Here is a 7952-nt window from a genome sequence, read left to right as displayed (position 1 = left end):
CTGAGTTCTTTATCTCTTCATTTGATGTTCTAGGGTTTCAGGATTGTTGATTCTCTGTTTGGCTTAGTTTTTCGGATCTTTGTTGTGGAGGGACGGTGTGGTGTTTCTGCCTAGAGCGCCATCTTGCCGGAAGTCCTCCATTTTCTTTTGATGCTTCCTGTATCGTTCAATATTTTCCTCATAGAATCCTTCAGTATTGCAACTCGAGGCTTGAATTTTTTCTTCGGTTCTTTCAACTTGAGAAATGCTGAGCATGTTCTTCCCTTTTGGTTTTCCAACCCAAGGTCTTTGAACATTTCTTTATAATACTTTACTTTGTGTTTCCGAGCCACCCTTTGAAATCTTCTGTTCAGCTCCCTTATTTCATCATTTCTTCCTTTTGCTTTAGCTACTCGAAGTTCAAGAGCAAGTTCAGAGTCTCTTCTGACATCCATTTTGGTCTTTTCTTTCTTTCCTGTCTTTTCAATGACCTCTTGCTTTCTTCGCGTATGATATCTTTGATTGATTCCACAACTCATCTTGCCTTTGGTCGTTAGTGTTCTATGCGTCAAATCTGTTCTTGAGATGGTCTCTAAATTCAGTTGACATATACTCAAATTGTTCTTTGACTCTTGTGGATTTGTTCCAATTTTCTTCAGCCTCAGATTGAACTCGCATATGAGCAATTGATGGTCTGTTCTGCAGTTGGCTCTGGCCTTGTTCTAACTGATGATATTGAGCTTTTCCATTGTACAGGGGTAGTCAGTTTGATTCTTGTGTATTCCACCTGGCGAGGTCCACATGTATAGTCACCATTTATGCTGTTGATAAAAGGTATTTGCAATGAAGAAGTCGTTTAACTTGCAAAATTATATCATATGATCTCTGGCATTACTTCTATCACCAAGGCCATATTTTCCAACCACTGTTCCCTCTTCTTTGTTTCCAAGTTTCACATTCCAATCACCAGTAATCATCAATGCATTTTGATTGCATGTTTGATCAGTTTCAGGCTGCAAAAGTTGGTAAAGATCTTCACTTTCTTCATCTTTGGCCTTAGTGGTTGGTGAGTAAATTTAAACAATAGCTATATTAACTGGTTGTCCCTGTAGTTGTATGAATATTATCCTATCACCACTGCTTTGGACTTCAAGATAGATCTTGAAATGTTCTTTTTAATGATGAATGCAATGACATTCCTCTTCAATTTGTCATTCCTGGCAGAGTAGACCATACAATTGTCCAATTCAAAATGACCAGTACCAGTCTATTTCAACTAATTAATGCCTGGGATTTTGATCTTTATGAGTTCCATTTCATTTTTGGCGATTTCCAATTTTTCTAAATTCATACTTTGTACATTCATTGCATGTTCCTGTTATTGCTGGATGTTTGCAGCTGTTTCTTACCATTTTGATTTGTACCACATCAGCAAATGGAGCTGCTGAAAGCTTGACTCCATCCACGTCATTAAGTTTAACTCTATTTTGAGGAAGCAACTCTTCCTCTGTCGTATTTTGAGTGCCTTCTAACCTGAGGGGCTCATTTTGGGCACTATATCAGACAATGTTCCGCTGCTATTCATAAAGTTTTCACGGGCTAATTTTTTTTTCAGAAGTAGACAACTAGGTCCTTCTTCCTAGTCTGCCTTAGTCTAGAAGCTCAGCTGAAACCTGTCCACCAAGGCTGACTCTTCTAGTGTTTGAAATACCAGTGGAATAGTTCCAGCATCACAGCAATACACAATCCACTACAGTATGAAAAACTAACAGACTTGTAGGCAACTAGAGACTGGACACGTGTTAACTTTGGTGAAGGGAAAAGGAGTACACAATATTGGGGAAGTCAGCACAACACAATGAATGCAAGGGAAGACACTGAGAGGTACGCAAGAATAAGACCATGACGGTAAATACTATAACTTTTTATTTTGTATTGCTGCAACAAGAGTAGTAACAAACAATAGTTTATGAGTGGATACACAGGTAGATATGGGTGCTGAATAGATGTAGGAGGGTGTATGGGAGTACACCCATGTGCATATATAGGTTTTGCTGTGAGTATTTCTACATACATATTTGTATGTGCACCATGTATATTCATATTCATGATAAAGCACACAGAGGGCAAAGCAATGGAAACATCCTAGAAAACACCAAACACTTCTCAGGACTGAGTTACTGGATTTGAAGGTTGAGGACCATAGTCTTGGACATCTACGTCAATTGGCATAATATAGTTCATAATGACAATGTTCTACATTCTACTTTGGTGAGTAGCATCTGCGATCTTAAAAGCTTTCAAGCGACCATCTGAGATACAACTATTGATCCCTTTAAGTCTGCAGCAAAGGAGAGTAAAGGAAACCAAAGACTCAAGGGAACAATTAGACCAAAGGACTAATGAAACACAGGAACCACAGCCTCCACTATCCTGAGACCAGAAGAACTAGATGGTGCCCAGCTACCACTACCAGCTGCTCTGACCTTGGTCACAACAGAAGGTCTTGGTTAGAGTGGGAAAAAAAAAGTAGAACAAAATTCAAATTCATAAAAATATCAGATTTACTGGTCCAAGAGAGACTGGAGGAAGTGCCAACTATGGCCCTTAGTAGTTGTTGTTGTTAGGTGCTATCAAGTCAGTTCCGACTCATAGCGACCCTATGTACAACAAAATGAAACATCTCGCAGTCCTGTGCCATCCTCACAACCATTGTGATGCTTGAGCCCATTGTTGAAGCTACTGTGTCAACTCCTCTTGTTGAGGGTCTTCCTCATTTTCATTGACCCTCTACTTTCCTAAGCATAATGTACTTTTCCAGGGACTGATCCCTCCAGATAACATGTCCAAAGTATGTGAGAAGTCTAGACATCCTCGCTTGCAAGGAGCATTCCGGCTGTACTTCCTCCAAGACAGGTTTGTTCCTTCTTCTGGAAGTCCATGGTATATTCAATATTCTTTTGTCTTTTTTTTATTGTTGTACTTTAAGTGAACGTTTACAATTCAAGTTAGTCTCTCATACAAAAATTTATACATACATTGTTATGTGACCCTTTTTTCTCTCCCTATACTGTGACAGCACACTCCTCCTTTCCACTCCTCACTTCCCATGCCCATTCAACCAGTTCCTGACCCTCTCTGCCTTCTCATCTCACCTCTGGACAGGAGCCGCCCATTTAGTCTCATGTATCTACTTGAACTAAGAAGCATACGCTCCACGAGTATCATTTTATGTCTTATAGTCCAGTTTAATCTTTGTCTGAAGAGTTGGCTTTGTGAATGGTTTTAGTTCTGAGTTAACAGAGAGTCCAGGGTTCATGTCTTCTGGGGTTCCTCCAGTCTCAGTCAGACCATTAAGTCTGGTCTTTTTACTAGAATTTGAGTTTTGCATCCCACTTTTCTCCTGCTCTATCAGGGACTCTCTGTTGTGTTCCCTGCAAGGGTGGTCATTGGTGGTAGTTGGGCACCATCTAGTTTTTCTGGTCTCAGGCTGATGAAGTCTCTGGTTTCTGTGGCCCTTTATGTTTCTTGGCCTAATATTTTCCTTGTGTCTTTGATATTCTTCATTCTCCTTTGCTCCAGGTGGGTTGGGACCCATTGATGCATCTTAGATGGCCGCTTGCTAGCTTTTAAGACTCCAGACACCAATCACCAAAGTGGGATGCAAAATATTTTCTTAATGAACTTTATTATGCCAATAGACCTAGATGTCCCCTGAAACCATGGACCCCAGACCCTAGCCCCTGCTACACTGTCCCTTGAAGTGTTTGGTTGTATTCAGGAAACTTCTTAGCTTTCGTTTAGTCCAGCTGTGCTGACTTCCCCTGTATTGTGTGTTGTCCTTCCCTTCACCTAAAATAATTCTTGTCTACTATCTAGTTAGTGATTTCCCCTTTTGCTCCCTCCCCACCCTTGTAACCATCAAAGAATGTTTTATTCTGTGTTTAAACCTTTTCTTGAGTTCTTATAATAGTGGTCTCATACAATATTTTTCCTTTTGCAACTAATTTAACTCATTGTAATGCCTTCCAGATTCATCTATGTTATGAGATCTTTCGTGGATTCATCCTTCTTATTTACTGTTGCATAGTATTCCCATGTATGAATATACCATAATTTGTTTATCCATTCATTTGTTGACGGGCACCAAGGTTGTTTCTATCTTTTTGCTATCATGAACAGTGCTGCAATGAACATGTGTGTGCATATATCTATTCGTGTGACAGCTCCTTTTTTCTCTAGGATATATTCCAAGGAGCAGGATTGCTGGATCATATGGTACTTTTATTTCTAGCTTTTTTAAGGAAGAGCCAAATCGATTTCCAAAGTGGTTGTACCATTTTACATTCCCACTAGGAGCGTATAAGTGTTCCAGTCTCTCTACAACCTCTCCAACATTTGTTATTTTGTGTTTTTTGGATTAATGCTAGCCTTGTTGGGATGAGATGGAATCTCATTGTAGTTTTGATTTGCATTTCTCTAATGGCTAATTATCGTGAGCATTTCCTCACATGTCTGTTAGTCACCTGAATGTCTTCTTTAGTGAAGTGCCTGTTTATACCCTTTGCCCATTTTTTAGTAGGGTTATTTGTCTTTTTGTTGTTGAGATTTTGCAGTATCTTGTAGATTTTAAAGATTAGACCCTGATCGGATATGTAGTAGCCAAAAGTTTTTGCCCAGTCTATAGGTTGTCTTTTTACTCTTTTGGTGAAGACTTTTGATGAGCATAAGTGTTTGATTTTTAGGAGTTCCCAGTTATCTGGTTTCTCTTCTGGTGTTTGTACATTGCTAGTAATGCTCTGTATTTTGTTTATGCCATGTATTAGGGCTCCTAATGTTGTTCCTATTTTTTTCTTCCATGATCTTTATCCTTTTAGATTTTATATTTAAGTCTTTGATTCATTTTGAGTTAGCTTTTGTTCATGGTGTGAGGTATGGGTCTTGCTTCATTTTTTTTGCAGATGGATATTCAATTATGCTAGCATCATTTGTTAAAGAGACTGTCTTTTCCCCATTTAACAGGCTTTGGGCCTTTGTCAAAGATCAGCTGCTCATAGGAGGATGAATTTATGTCGGATTCTCAATCCTGTTCCACTGGTCTATGTATCTGTCGTTGTACCAGTACCAGGCTGTTTTAACTACTGTGGCAATATAATAGGTTCTAAAATCAGGTAGTGTGAGGCCTCCCACCTTGTTCTTGTTCTTCAACTTTACTTATCTTTACTTATCTGGGGTCTCTTCCCTTTCCTTATGAAGTTGGTGATTTGCTTCTCCATCTCATTGAAAAATGTCATTGGAATTTGGATCGGGATTGCATTGTAGGTATACTTTGCGTTGGGTAGAATTGACATTTTCACAATGTTGAGTCTTCTTATCCATGAGCAAGGTATGTTTTTCCACTTACGTAGATCTCTTTTGTTTTCTTGCTGTAGTGTCTTGTAGTTTTCTTTGTACAGGACTTTCATCTCTCTGTTTAGATTTATTCCGAAATATTTAATCTTGGGGGCTATTGTACATGGTATTGATTTGGTGATTTCCTCTTCGAAGTTCTCTTTGTTGGTGTAGAGGAATCCAATTGATTTTTCTATGTTTAGCTTGTATCCTGATAATTTGCTGAAATCTTCTATTAGTTCCAGTTGTTTTCTTGTGAATTCTTTGGGGTTTTCTGTATATAAGATTGTAACATCTGCAAATAGAGATACTTTTACTTCTTTCTTACCAATTTGGATGCTCTTTATTTCTTTTTCTAGCCTAATTGCTCTGGCTAGGACCTGCAGCACAATGTTGAATAAGAGTGGTGATAAAGGGCATCCTTGTCTGGTTCCCGTTCTCAAGTGGAATTCTTTCAGACTCTCTCCACTTAGGATGATGTTGGCTGTTGGCTTTGTATAAACGCCCTTTATTATGTTGAGGAATTTCCCTTCTATTCTTATTTTGCTGAGAGTTTTAATCAGGAAATTGTGTTGGACTTTGTCAAATGCCTTTCCTGTATCAATTGATAAGATCATGTGTTTCTTTGTCTTTTGTTTTATTTATGTGGTGGATTACACTCATTGTTTTTCTAATGTTGAACCATCCCTGCGTATCTGGTATAAATTCCACTTGGGTATAATGAATTATTTTTTGATATGTTGTTGAATTCTATTGGATAAAATTTTGTTGAGGACTTTTGCATCTATGTTCCTGAGAGGTATTGGTCTGTAATTTTCTTTTTTTGTAGTGTCTTTACCTGGTTTTGGTATCAAGGTTGTGCTGGCTTCATAGAATGAGTTTGGGAGTATTCCATCCTTTTCTATGCTCTGAAATGCCTTTAGTAGTAGTGGTGTTAACTCTTCTCTGAAAGTTTGGTAGCGTTCTCCTTTGAAACTGTCAGGGGCAGGGCTTTTTTTGGTTGAGAGTTTTATAATTACCATTTCAATCTCTCTTTTGTGATAGGTTTATTTATTAGTTCTACCTCTGTTTGTGTCAGCTTAGGGGGGTAGTGTGTTTCTAGAAATTTGTCCATTTCTTCTAGGTTATCAAATTTGTTGGAGTACAATTTTTCATAGCGTTCTGTTATGATTCTTTTAATTTCAGATAGGTCTGTTGTGCTATCGCCCATCTCATTTTTTATTCAGGTTATATGTTTCCTCTCCTGTTTTTCTTTTGTCAGTTTGGCCAGTGGTTTATCAATTTTCTTGACCTTTCACAGAACAAGCTTTTGGTCTTGTTAACTCTTTCAACTGTTTTTCTACTCTGTATTTCATTTAATTCTGCTTTAATTTTTATTATTTGCTTTTTTCTGGTGGCCGAGGGCTTCTTTTGCTGCTCCTTTTCTATTTGTTTGAGTCGTAGGGTTAATGTTTTGATTTTGGCCCTTTTTTCCTTTTTAGATGTGTGCATTTATTGCTATAAATTGATCTCTGAGCACTGCTTTTACTGTGTTCCAAAGTTTCTGGTAGGATTTGTTTTCATTCTCATTTGATTATATGAATTTCTTTTTTCAGTCCCTAATTTCCTCTATAACCCAGTAGTTCTGGAGCAAGGTGTTCAGTTTCCAAGTATTTGATTTCTTTCCTTGCTTTTTCTGTTGTTGATTTCTACTTTTATTGCTTTATGGTCAGAAAAGATACTCTATAATATTTCGATGCTTTGGATTCTGTTAAGGATTGTTTTTGTGGACTAATATGAGGTCCATTCTGGAGAATGTTCCATATGCATTGGAAAATGAAGTATACTTGGCTGCTGTTGGATGGAGTGTTCTGTATATGTCTATGAGATTGACTTGGTTCATTGTGGCATTTAGATCTTCCATGTCTTCTCTGAGCTTCTTTCTGGATATTCTATCCTTCACTGAAAGTGTGTTGAACTCTTTTACTATTATTGTGGAGCAGTCTATTTTTCTTTTCAATGCTGTTAGCTCCACCCATTACAATCTCCCCCCTCTTTCCTGCCTACCTGCACCATGCACTGACCATCACTCCCCTGAGCAGCACAGGCACGGCCTACCAGAATCTGCCCTGCACTGATTCCCAGCACCCCCGTCTACCCTAATACATGCCACAAAAAAACCATCCCAGCATCTCCCCTTCAGCTAGACCTGCCCTGCCATACCATAACTGAGTGACTGACCCTGGCCATTGGAGAAGGAGGTGAAAAGTATCATGCCCACAGATGAGCAAACAACAAAGAATGCACAGGCCGCCCACTCAGATATAAGCAAATAAAACAAAAAATCAGGATGAAACAAACAAATCTACAATTAATAAATGAGGAAAATAACTACTGAATGTCCCAAAGACAGCAGACAATATTAAAACATATAAAAAAAAGACAAGATGGTTCCAGTAGGCATCCAAAATAAAACACCAGATGACTTTCCAGTAGAAGAAAAGGCAGTAGAACTACCTGATAGGGAATTCAAATCTCTAACACTCAGAATTCTCCAAGAGCTGAAGCAAAAAGCAGACAAAAATGAGGAAAAAATAGACAAA

At 38.4% G+C, this 7952-nt stretch overlaps 1 pseudogene; it reads left to right on the top strand.

Annotated features, from left to right (window-relative positions):
* Positions 1-1881: 1881 nt before the first annotated feature.
* The window catches only part of LOC101352026 (polycomb complex protein BMI-1 pseudogene), a 41368-nt pseudogene continuing 35297 nt past the window's right edge, over positions 1882-7952 (top strand).

Source organism: Trichechus manatus, unplaced genomic scaffold, assembly GCF_000243295.1.
Source record: "Trichechus manatus latirostris isolate Lorelei unplaced genomic scaffold, TriManLat1.0 scaffold00070, whole genome shotgun sequence".
NCBI lineage: Eukaryota > Metazoa > Chordata > Mammalia > Sirenia > Trichechidae > Trichechus > Trichechus manatus.
This window is presented reverse-complemented; position numbering and strand designations above follow the sequence as displayed.